The sequence below is a fragment of the Megalopta genalis genome, chromosome 19 (assembly GCF_051020955.1).
Source record: "Megalopta genalis isolate 19385.01 chromosome 19, iyMegGena1_principal, whole genome shotgun sequence".
Lineage (NCBI taxonomy): Eukaryota > Metazoa > Arthropoda > Insecta > Hymenoptera > Halictidae > Megalopta > Megalopta genalis.
Window position 1 is genome coordinate 2,093,995 of NC_135031.1, and position 13,923 is coordinate 2,107,917.

Here is a 13,923-nt window from a genome sequence, read left to right on the forward strand (position 1 = left end):
AACGACTCATTACATTATGCAACGACGTATACGCTTTCCGCGATCGCATATGCTAATCGTTCGCTATTGCCATTCTTTCGGGCTCGAATGAAATCACTCAATAATTTAACAAGCACGTTGTATCGACGGCCATACGGTAAAGAAATCAAAGAGGCGAATAAAGTTCCAGCAACCGGCTAGAATAAGTATCGAATCACTCTAATACGATCATCGTGCCAGGCTTTCGTCGGTAGACTGCTTGTTCATTTATGGTCGAACGAATGATCGAGCGTACCTGGACAAATTTTACATGGAATTAAGGTAAGAGATTATTGTAAATACTTTTACTTGAAAATTAAAATAATCTTGACAAATTTGAAATGACAGCAATTTCGAAAAATGGGGTGCGATTAAATTGTAAAGAACGAGTTATATCTTACTATTGAAATTTTGTCATTTATAAGCATTTTTTCTAAACAAATAAACAGAATAGAGTACGATCGACGAATGAATAATAGCAATTTCAAATATGTAATGAAAATTATGTAATAATTCATTATTATGTGAATTATATAATAATTTATTATTATATGAATTATATAATAGTAATTCGTTAGGAAATATCTCATTATTTGTTTATATTAATTATGAGAAAGGAAATGGTCCTCCAAATAATATATACGGCAAAGAGATTTTATTTTAAGAAACCTGTTAGAAATATAAAGGCGTTTGAAATTCTCAATCTGTCATTCATGTTTATGGCAATCTAGAAAAATCCGTGATCTTTGAATTTTATTCTAACACCATCTTTTTCATTTATGCATAATGAAATAATAGAACTATCCTATTTGTTTGCGAACTTTTTCACTAAATAAATAGTAGAGATCATTTTTCTTCAAATGCACTTGGTGAACTTAATATCGTGTTCACTGCATGCATCGATAAATCTCGATAAAAATACTTAGAATTCCATTTCACGATAGCAGATCTATAAAAAAAAACTATAAAAATATAAATATAAGAACTTTAGATCTCCTATTATTTTGATTATAATGTATGCTAGAATTAAGAAATTTATTCAATTATTTAAAGGTTCTTTACCGAGGGCCCGAAAAAATGTAAGTTCTTGAAAGTTACGATTCTTAAGATGATTTCAAGTACCTATTTCCTGAATGAAAATCTGGTTCACGGCTCTGTTAATCAGTTACTAACGATAAATACAGACCAATCGAAGAGCTACTATAGCTGGCGCGTTTTGATACAATAGGGAACGCGGCACGCCATTGTCCGCGAGGGCGGGGTGCCAGCCATATTTGCTCTCTGATTGGGAGAAAATTACTTCAAATCACCATCAGAATCACCCCTTTCAAGGACTGATAATCTTTTGTGAAACATTCTTGTTTTGAAAACCGATCACTTTGAATAACACGATAGATTTAGTGTTAACGAGGGAATAGAAAGATGCGTCGAAGGTGCAAGTTATTTCGCAGCAACCTGACGCAAACCTATTTATTTTATACGTCAAATAACTCAATACAGAGACGGTAGGACCTAAAAGGATTACCTTCGATCGATCATTCCGCGTTTCAATTCCTTATAAAAAATAGAACGAACATTCTACGGAGCTTGTCTTTACGATTGAAAATTGTGATCGACAAGAAAGGTCCGATTTTTCTCTCGAACCTGTTTATATTCGCAAATGAAATGTCCCGAGAGGCGCTCCCTTTTTTCCTCTTCGTCTCAGAGCTAAGTAATCGAAACTGATTACGGGACGAATATCATTCAGGCTGGCACGGTGGTGCAACACATTAGCCGCTTGTCAGTCGACTTGACATATCAATTAAAATTGTTCACGGATAAGGGATTCTATTAATATTATTACACCTGCGTGTCACATTCCAGAAACGCGTTATGGATACATGATGTATTATCGAAATCAGCTAAATGCGTGGCCGCTGGCGAGTTAGGGTTCGTTTCATGACCGATCGGGTGTTTGCGGTATCGCTAAATGGCAAATATATTTCTTCGCTGTGATTGCTGGAGTTATTAACGTGTTGTCACAATTTAGATTAGATAATTAGTGCTTAGGAAATTGATTTTTAACTAGACACCGGTGTTTAGAGCCGATCCGAATAATAAACATGATAATGAACAGTCGGTAATATTACGTGTTTTGCAACATGAATTGTTTTATGTATTAATTATTACTATCGTGAATTATTATTATTAATTATTAATGTATTAGACGGTGAATTTGATGTATTTTCGATAGAAATGTGTAGGTAATTTTAAAAACGAAGTTGGGCATATTTGATTTGAATGACGAATAACGAGTCAAATTTTATTCGAAAAATTTATTCGAATTGTTTGAATAAAATTTTATTCGAATAGTGTCCAACTCTGGTACAAAACCGGAGACAGATTAAATGAATTGAATCGTGTCGATACAGTGCTTTCAACTTATTCAAATAGTTAGAGGAGGACGATTTATAAATGTCTTCTATTTCGCGAAATTGGTGCACAATATTTCTATTTTGCACAATAATTCGCACTGTAATTGTCACATAGAACAGTGAAAGTTATTCGTTTTGAAATAATTAAATTTTTCTCAATGTTTCTCTATAACAACTCTAAAAGTTTCTAAACCCAAAAATATATAATCGAACTTCGTTTATTCCGAAACAAAACTATTTTACTTCATAAAGAAACAGGATACACGAAATTAAAAAAATTGTATTTGGTATCGAATTTATTAATTGCAACAGTTCTAAGCGAATTATTCGATAACACGGCCTTGAAATGTTCCAATTGAAATTTCTAAAAATATTTTAACGAATCAAAACTAATGTGAAAATTCAGCTAGACGAATGTAAATTTATCTAAATCATAATTGTTAGAATGACTCGAATTATTCCAGACATTGTGACGATTTGTACGAATGTTATCCTAATTATCCATTGTTTCTATGCACTTCGATTCAAACAGTTTTAACGCGACGAGATTCCACAGTATTTGGAAACGAAATATGACGCACACGTTAATGACGGATTATTATTATCATTGTAAGCCACTCGCTTAAACGTTTAATCTACAAATCTGCGTATAAGCCTCTCGAAACTACCGTTCGTTAATCGTTCACGGGAGCTGTAGCTCGTCCATCGTCACCGGCAAATTGACACGCGATTAATCAAAGATCCCGTCTTGTTCGCTCGAAAGCAAATCGCTCTGGTAAGCGATATTTTGACGCGTTAATGAGCTTTTGCTCTATGTAACGTCTAATACAGTCTGACGAGCAGAAGCATCTTTCGCTTTACGCTCGATGAAATTTAACGAGCTTACATGCTTCTATGAAATATCGCCTATTAAATATCACCGCTGATAGTGAACGAGTTGCGAAATCTGTTCGGAGCGTTATAGTTCTAACGATATAAACTCGCGCTTTCAAGTCAACAGTATTTCAGACAATCAACCGTGATTTTATAGCTCTGCTATTTCATTCTATCTTCTGAATACCGAGGGGGTTGACTTTAAATATCTTTCTCTCGACATTCTTGATTTCCTGAACGTTTTTCTGGAACGAGTATTCAAATTCAATAATTTCTAATTGGTTTAATTGACCCGTTTCATAGTTTCTATTATTTCGTTTTTATTTAATGCAACAAAGGGGCGATATAGTTACCATCTCTCCCACCCATTGCTCATAAATGAATTTTCATAATTTTTTTCTATTTTTAAATGGAAAATGCTTAAACTGAATTGTTTGCAATTGATAATTAAACTGCGGATTTTATGCATTTATGAGAAAACTAAGTAGAACGAATGTAAAACAGAGAAACCATTTAAAGAGTTTTAAACTGCTATTGTATTGTTTCCTATCTTGCAATTAATACAGACAATTTTTATTTTTCATAAAGATCCGCAATTTATTCATAATGTATTCGAACTTGTGTTTCGTAGCTGCCATGATTTTATTGTATCTTCTGAACGATAAATGAACTGATTTTAAATATGTTTCTACTAAGTTTTACCCTTTTCTGTAGCATCTTTCAATTTCCTTTTTCTAAGGACAGCGAGCATTTAACTCTTCCTACTCGATAATAAGACTGCTAATAATAACAATAATAATTATAGTAATAATCGTATTATCTGTATCAATGCCAAATTCTATTTACATAAAGTAACTATTTCCAACGTTATCATTATAATATTATATATTTTATTTGAACCATTAGTTACTACTTTACGAATAAATTCATTCCAGTTGTTGATAGTCGATATGAGAAAATTCTCTGAGAATGAAGGGTTAAATGCAATCACTCCAATTTGTAGCGTGTCTTTATAAGGGTTGGTTTTTTTCTATGAAGATAGAATGAATGAATTAATTAATTAATTAATAAATAAATTATGTTGTTTCATTAGTTCGTATTCATTATATATTTGTTAAATCTAGAGCATGACCACCTCGGTCTTATGCATATTTTCACTGTCTCCATAATTCGATGCAACTCCTGCGGACTAAAAGGGGAACGGTTTTGAATGTCTCTCCGTGCTGCATGTTACTAATCGATAATAAACATTTGAATTTGATAGCGTGTCTTATGCTCTGTTTCACGGTCTCCGTCTTGTTATTCTAGTTTGTCGACGGTAAAGGGGTTAACTTTTGTTTCATTAACGGTTAATAACGACTGGTCCGACATCCCTTCGTGTCGCAGGCTGCGGTCTCGCGGGAACTTTCCTTCCAATTCCTGGTAATTCAATACATGGAAACGATTTCACGTGTCGTATTACGCATTTACACGGCCGGGCATTCCCTTGTCGCTTGTCAACCAGCGAGCAATGCGACGTGCATGTATAGGGGCCCGGGGGTGTGCATGTACCCGGCCACGATATAGTGTAATAAACGCGACCACCTGTCGTGCGCACGATCGTACATTATACGAACACTTTTCTGCGGTCCGTCTTGTTTTACTATTGCGTACGGCTCCTTGTTGTTACAGTGGAAAGCGGCGGCCGCCTCTCCCACTGGCCATTAGGGAGACATCGATGACTGGGAATAATGTAGACAACGCACCGAAATCCATTCCCTGCCAATCTACCCGAGCTGCTTCACACGAATCGTTAGTGACGGGATCAAGTGTATTGCAAATGGGGATGGAAAAATTTCTGGAACTTTTTGATAGGTTCTATTTATGGCAATAATAATGGAACTGTTTTTCAAAAAGGTTGTTGCCATGAAATATTTCAAATAATTATCAAATAAATAACGATTCGAATAATGCCATTTTATTTTATTTATTTTGTTATAATTATTTAAAATTATTAACACAATTTGAAACATTATGTTGTTTTACTTATTTTATTATAATTATTTGAAATAATTATTTATTACGTACGTACAATGATGTTTCAAATAATGTTAATAATTTCAAATAATTATGATAAAATAAATAAAATAATATTACTTGAAACTTTATTTTATTTTGTAATTATGAGAAATTATTATTTCAAATTATGTTATTTCAAAGGTGATTGTACATATAGGCGTGGAAATAATTGTGAAATAAAATTACATGTTATTTGATATAATATTTCAAATAACGTCATTTGACATAATATTTCAAAGTACTTATGAATCATCCGAAACTCTCCAGCTATGTTGACTAGTTCGAATAATGGGGGTTCTGTTGTAATTGTACAGAATATACTGTCGTGTTAAACAGTTCACTTTATACTTTACACATTAAGTGAACGAATTGTGTTTCATTTATAATTAAACAGTTCAAAAAGATACGGTTTGTGATGTAAATAGAGGGAAAACAGATTAGACAATAAATGAATGTCTTTAAATTCAAACATTACCACAGACTGAGCAAATATTGAGAATAGCAAAGAATCCAAATAAATCAAGACAATACAATAAAATCTTATTATTTGTTTCATTGACATCGTAAACGATAGTTATATTTCCCCTGATTATTTTATTTTGTATTCAAAAGAAAGATTTAAGGAACCTGTATAATTGTGCATTCATGTTTTCAAAGAATTTTGTATGTTCCATCCTAAAAACTCTTCTTTTCATAATTTTAATAAATCGAAGAGAAAATAAGTCATCCCAGTCATTTTTATCATAGTTGCATTCATTAATCCACATTCATGACATTCGAATAATTTTATGGGCCACCTCTGCATCGAGGTAATTATTTTCATACGCTATTGTTTTTCAATAGAAGTTTCAAAAGTGGCATTGACAGGTTTTTTAGGCGATGTATCGAGTGCTAATTTTCAGGTTCTCGATTCCAGTTGACCCGCGAACGAAGCGGCTCGAGTTAAATCGGTTCGCCGTCGGTATAGTTTTTATCCTACTTCTGATCTTAATTAATTTCAGTTGCCCATCCAGTCGACAGAAGAGGTGACCTCGGTGAGGAGATCTTACGTCAGTGTTTCTCGTAAAGGAGAACGGTGAATCAGCTATTTCGTCGGCTCGCGGATCAAAGAATCAGTGGTTGCATTTTACCAATGCGAGAAAAGACGAAGAACCGTTCCATTGAATCCTACGCGGACTTGCGTGATGAAGACGTATCTTGAAGTCTCAAGGTCGATTCTTACATAAATGCAAGGCGAACCAAAGATAGAGGACATTTGAAAGGGACGAAGGAAACGAATTGTGTCGTAGTATTTGAATTTTGGCTCAACCTGTATAGAACAGATCGGTAAAAATAGATACAGTAAATTTTTCCTAATTTTCCTTCGGTTTTTGTACAAAAATGGACAATTTGGGAAGATGAAATACGATTATTCGAGTCTCGCGAGTCATTTTTATAATTGCCGATTGTCAATAATCATAAAAACGAGGTGCAAGGCTCGAATAATCGTATCTCCTCTCCCCAAATCGTCCATTTTTGTTTACAAGCTGAAGGAAAATTAGGAAAAATTTACTGTATATATTAGGGGGACCGGAAAGTTATGTTGTTTTTACATTAAATTCAAACAGATAAATTTTTAACTAGTTTTTATTTTCAATTAATGATGTAATCACCCTCATTATCAAGAACCTTTTTTCATTTAGTATGCACATTTTTAGTATGCAAAAATTAGTGTGCAAAAAAGAAGGAATACTGACATGCGCAGAAACGACATTACTTTCCGGCCCCCCTAATACAAGAAATCGGTAAAAGTAGCATTAATAATCGAAATGGCGGGCATATATTTGGCGCAGCAGATGCATCCCTATCCTCGAGTTCCAACCAGATTTTATTTACGCTTTCGTTGGTCGTAGGTTATCGCAATAAGCGACACGGCTTCCGTTACGGTGTGGCGCCACTCTACTTTGCATTACTTAAAATACCATAAAAATACTGATGGCAATCGAAAGGGGCGGTGAATTGAATTCGCGAGCGGATGAATCACGAGGTCAACGAGAGTGGTCTTTCTCGTTGAACCGTGCGATTGGGTCAAGTAACAGTATCGGTTTCGTTTAACGTTTAACGCAAAGCGGAAGTTTCAATGACAATCGACGGGAGAACGCGCGAACTTTTCATTCGCGTCTGATCAGCCGTCCATTAAATTACAGTTCTATGCATTCAGCCGACAGCATATAGCGTGCTCCGATTAATTATATCTGAACGCGATACTGTCACTTCGCATGTAACGTTAGCTGGAAATGCTCTGAACTTTTATAGAGATTCGACCTCGAATTTGATTCGAATGCACATTCTGATCAGAATTAGGAATTATTCGAATTGTTCTTTTATATGTCATATGATGTTAATAATTGTTATTTGTCATAAATTATTCTATATTAATTTATTCCTTATAAATTATTCTATCTATTTATTCGCATAATTTTTTATTCGTATCGAAATAATTCTTTCTCTTAATTGAAATCTACTATTTTCTGTACGAATATTCCTGTATGAATAAATTCTTATTTGAATAAATTATTATCTTGATACATTTTTATTCGTTAGTTTTCATCTCTTATCCGTCATCCGAATACAATTTTGCCAAACTCTGACTTTGACATGGATTTTAAATTATTTGAAATTACGTGACATTTCGAGTCGACCTTTTTCATTAATGTAATAGGAATAACAGACAAATATAAGGTAAACGACAATCAAATCGAATATTTTTCTAATTATTTCTATGAGTAGCTAACTAAGAACTTAACGATATTAGAATTATATCGAATTTAATGCAAGTATTTCAAATTTTGCTGAAAGCTAGAATAACCTTGACATAAACGCCTTCGATTGGAATTGTTCAAGTGGAATTGTGTTCGATTGGAATTGTTCAAATAAATTAACCCTAGATGATATGTCCATGAAAGTCTTGCCGTCAATTCGAAACGAGGATATAACCGAAGTTATTTGATACAGAATTGAAAATAAGTTCTGTTTAGTGCTGAATTTATTAACTGCAACAATTGTGAAAATTGAGATAAAGGAATTACCAGAATTATTCCAGACATTATTACGATTCATGCGAGTGTTGTTGGCAATGGTACCCTGTTATTATCGTTACTATGAAGTTATTTTACCCATTAGACCCATCAATTGGTGCGAATAGCGAGAGATAGGTGAATAAAATATTACATTTATGCGATAGCATGTAGTCGACAACTTAAAGTGGCGAGCCGAATGTTGTTAACATCGGCGAACGATCTCGAAGATCGATTGTTACAGACGTTCATTGAATCGATCGTCGATTTAACGTAGCAGTAACGTCGTTTAGATAGAGCCCGCAACAACTTAAATTACAATGTCTAGTAGAATGATACCGTACATATGAAGAAATTAACTTATCTGTTAGCAATGTCGTAAACTATTCGCGGCTATCTCAATTGGACCAGTCGTTATCAATCGAGTTAGCAATTTACCGCTAACATTATTCGAGCGTATGAATGGCCACGCGAACGTCGCGTTCCGCGGATCACGATTGGCCTGAATAACACAAAAGGTATGTACATGGTACCGACCGTAAGTTTCCCGACAACTAGAAAATTATAATGCGATCTGAATGAATATCGACGATACCGTGAATTCGATTTTTCGCAACACGTTTCGCCATTTTCTAACGTATCTTATCAGAATAAATCCAGTATGTTATAAATTACACTGTTGTTGAAATCATTTAACGTCATTTAATTGCATTTGCAAATCGAATATCTGAGGAGAATAAAGCAAACTGTGTTTCGATGTCGAAAGTCTGGCAAGATTGTTTCATCGATTCGAGGATTCTCCACAAAATTCGAAACTATATTTGATTATCGATTTTCTTTCAAAGAAAACCTTGATTAGGATGCAATCTCTTTCGTGTGAAAAGCTGTATGGTTATCTCTTATTTCATCTTTTAATTTCATCTCTAATTATACACGTACTTATTTTCACAAATAGATATTTTTATAGTAGATATTGATTAACCCTTTATGGACGAGGGGGTTTTTAAAGCCAGAAACCTATTTAGAATGAAACCTTTAATTAGAACTGTTTTAGAGTAAATATTCACTGTTTAAAGAAAAAGTAAAATATATATTTATTTATATTTATATTTAACAAAAAAGAATAGAACGTAGCAGAACGAATTTAAAGTCGATTCCTTTGTTTTACAGGAGGTAGATTAAAATTATGGCAGCTATGAAACAGAGCATGAAACGTTATCAGAGGCTAAGACATGCTATCGATTACAAATTATTGGATTTAAATAAATTAAGAAACGATGCAGATTTATTAGCCAGAAATAAATATCAACAATAAGACGTTTATATTTGTCCTGTTATGTTTTCTTAGAGGAGACATCAGAGTGCAAAGCGCTACGGTAAAGAATCGAACAAGAAACATTTGAAAAAAAACTTATTAACAGACAGAGAAGATCGCCTTGAACGTAAAGTGGAAGCTAATGGAGTGACGTTTATTCAAGATCGTTTACAACATAAAATAGACTCTGTGTTCTATTCTGTTCACAGACATGGCAGGATGCCTTCACGAACGATGGCGTATGCGTTGACGACGATCGACGAAATATTGACCACTTATGTGGCCCAACGTTTTAATTACAAGAGAGAGGGTCACGGGTAAACACACAAGGCGGATAATTTCATTTCTTTTCGCGATTATGGCAGTCACGAACACGTAACGAGCGGTGAAAACGGTCTCGCGTCGGGGTTACCATCGGATCTTCGACGTACACATTATGCATGCACGTAATGCATGCGTGCATCGCAACGAGGCTACTCGTAATTTCGGATTATGGGAACCGGTGCACGTGGAAAGGTGAATCCTGGGTAATTGAGGATGGTAGAGAAGAAAAAAAGCTCCTCGGAAGAGAGAAACACGACGCGCGGCTCTACGATTAAAAATCCCTAAGTCGCTAAAATTCTCCGACGTCGGATTAACGTCGACTTGGCTGCGAACTACGCCGGTCAGCGTATTTTGCCATTTGAGCCGTTTATCTTCGAATCGGTATAAGTCACTTCTACACGATCCTGGGACATTAAGCGTTCTGTGTTTTATAATATGTATATAAGCCTATATTTCCAACAATATAACTGAAAAACGACATCTGCCAATTTCCACATCCATATACATATACAGCTGAAGCATAAAGTACTGGAACCGGTTACTGTGGTGTGACCAATTGCTGTGCTTTTAGCTTGTTTTCGGACATAATTAACTCTATATTTATCGTATAACAGATGTTAAATCTTTTTATTCAAAAATAAACGAAATAAGAGAATAACAAAGTTTAATACATCTTATTCTATAAATATAAAATAATAATTGTATTTATCGAATAAGAGATATTAAACTATTTTATTCAAAAATATTCAAAATAATTTGAAAAAGTAGCCTGCGGATTTCGTGCTTTCATTTAAGAAATGGATAAGGCGAATACAAAACTGTAAAGAGACGTTGGAAGGACTTAAGAATATTGTTACATAATTTCAACTTATTACGATTATTAAAAGAAGAAAAACATTTTTGTTTCACTTACGAGTCTCACACTTTACTCAGACGATTTTTATTTTGCATAAAGATCTGCGATTTATTTGCTGTATTTATCTCGTTTTTAATTATGTCACGTTTAACACGTTGGCCTCTGTGTCGTAAAAATCATATTGTTGATGAAATTATTTATCAAGACTTAAGGCTGAATTTTTAAGCTAATGTATTCAATGTACGGAAGATTAACATTTGCAAAATGCAGAATTTTTATGAATGCAGAATGCTCAATTTCAATTTGACTCAATATGTTGCTCTGATTTTATGAAATTTTTGATATCGTTGAATTCGGTCGAAGTGTTAACAATCAATTTAATTACGCTGTCTTTGAATTTTAATATTTAATTACTATTTTCTTTTAGAATTATATTCTGGCTCGCTTATATTAAACTATAAAATTGAGAATTTGCACGCATATTTCGATGTTGAATAATTACTGTTGACCACGTGATAAATTATTAATTAATTTTACTGCGAACTAAACATGATTGGCATGATTTACAAGAAATAAGATCTAGCAAGTTTTTTATTTTTGTATTAACATAAAAGTTTTATAGTAATATATTAACATTTTTTAATTGTGTTAATTTTTTTGCTATTTTGAATTACAACTACTCAAGTTTTCAAGAAATGCACAAAATCCACAGTCTAATTATTCACTTTAAGCCAAATACGATTCTTAGATGATTTTTCTATAGAAAAGCACGTTAAAGCGATTGATATTTTTAACACCAAAATAACAAATTCAAAATTTTTTAATTTAAGATTGCTGAGATTGTGTACTTGAATTTATCTGAAATGAATTGAATTACTGGAGTGCTATGAATTATTGAAATTATTGAATTATTATTACATGATACGAATTATTGAAATTATGAATTGTTTCCTCGTGCATATATCTTGTAATAAAAATCGCTAAAAACGTAAATAATTTTTGCTATTTTTATTGAGTAGTATAAAATAGCTGCTTTCAGTGCTCGTTTATTGTCTAGAGGCCATATATAGTTATAGTGTCTAAGCATCTGTTAATAATATTTTCGAGCTGTTCCATGCATCAGGATTCAAAAGTGCAATAGGATTTTGAATGGCGAAATGGTATCCATTGCCTTATTGTTGATTTAGAACGAACATACGATAATCTATCTGTGTTTCGCCAATACGGGATTGTTCTTGTCAGAGTTAAGCAATTATATGTATGTAGGAAGTTCTTGGCTTCGGTTTATCGTGTAACGCGTTCCCTGTTATCAGTTCGCTCGGCGACGAGAATGGCTCGTAGGTGGTAACACTCCCAGTCCCGAAAAAAAACGGAGCCTTCTATATCGATTCCGCGAGAGGTCGAGTGAAATACGTAGTCGATGCAAAAACTTTTCGCAATTCCTTCGTAGCGCCGGAACGAATAATATTATCGTCACTTACAGCTACAACTGCACAGAATGCAAAACCGCACCCGCTATCTTTCGAGATCGCATCGGAATTTTCAACATTTCCTACTTGACTCTTCGTTTTCGAGTAAGCTCGACACTTTTCTTTCTTATTTTTTAAAAGTTAAATTTCTTCTTCTTCTTTATAATTAATGCAGATAACGTTTAATCGCGTGCATAAAAATCGACAGTGCAATTGTGAACTTTCAAATTGAACGCTATTTTACTGCATTATTCAACGAACGTTGTTAATTATTCAAATAATATTTATAAAAAAATTTGTTTCTGTATCGTGGAGAAATGTAGACAGCTATGAACAGTGGAATGTTTATATAATTTTATAATCAAAGACTGTTTTATTTAAAATTGTTTTAGTCAATGCACGGTGCGAATCTTTCAAATATATAATACTTCTGTTAACTATACCTGATGATACAATGTTCTATGGTATCAATGAAATGTTTTTATTACGAATATTACATAGTGAAAAAGAAATGTATGTTAATACGTAATTTTAGTACCAGACATTATTTTATCTAAAATGTATAACATAATATTGATTTCATTATTAACCAGACCTAATGAGTGACGAAGGAAAGACAGAAGGAAAGACTGCCTTTAGAATGTATCGTCCACATAATAAACGTTGCAAATTATTAAAATAAAATTTATATCGTTATTGACTAGACTTAATAGTACAATGTCAAACGGAATCAAAAATTTGTGTTTACAAAGAAAAGTACACCGACAAAAAAGAAATTCTCGAATATTTTCATCATTTAAAATATGCGCAAAAATTGAATGTTTGTAACAAATACAATCCGTCACTGTTTGAAAAAAGCCATAAAATTGTTTGACCTACTCCAGGTCTAACCTGCCCTATCAATATAATTCGACAGGTAGTAGCCAACGTTCAAAGAACAATTGTTAAACCCATTTCCAGATAGAGCAATTAAATCCTCACTTCAGGTGTATTATTGTGTCGTGCTGTTCGATTATCAGTGGATTTCCGATGTTTATGGCATTTCACGCAAGGTATGTACCCTGTTATCGAGCAATTACAGTGATCCGATTACCGTTCCCATCGCGAATCGAGCAGTTACTTTCTTTCACTTTGCAACGAGGCTTCTTTGTTGACTTGTGCAATGTCAAGGGTCAAGGTTCGTTTCTCTGCTTGAGAGATCTCGACGATTAAATACCGCAAGACAATCGCGAGTTCAGCTTATCCTGACCAAGGATACATACCGGGTGACTTGCGAACACAACTTTAGTTCACTTCCGCAAAGTTTAGAGTTAGGTGGGGAACGACAATCCACCTTTTTCCAGCAGAACAGTTATTATGGAAAATGGGCAGGATTTTGCTGCTGAATTTATATTGAAAATTGTTCGTTTGACTGATCAATTAATTCTTTCGATTAACCTATACTATTTACCGCAGAAGAATTCTCTGTAGAAAGGGCGCGACACCGCAACTATTTCGTACAGCTGACACATCTGAACTATATATTATTTTCGGTCCAAGA

General features: G+C 33.8%; 1 protein-coding gene and 1 long non-coding RNA gene across 5 annotated transcripts in view; one reads left to right on the forward strand and one right to left on the reverse strand.

The window, feature by feature from the left end:
- Positions 1-13,923, reverse strand: part of wb (wing blister) — a 256,747-nt gene that overhangs the window by 49,500 nt on the left and 193,324 nt on the right. The gene's annotated exons all lie outside the window — the stretch shown is intronic.
- LOC143260785 (uncharacterized) lies at positions 76-5,918 on the forward strand. The gene is made up of 2 exons (XR_013035066.1): positions 76-300; positions 4,977-5,918. It is a non-coding gene; the product is annotated as an uncharacterized LOC143260785 (long non-coding RNA).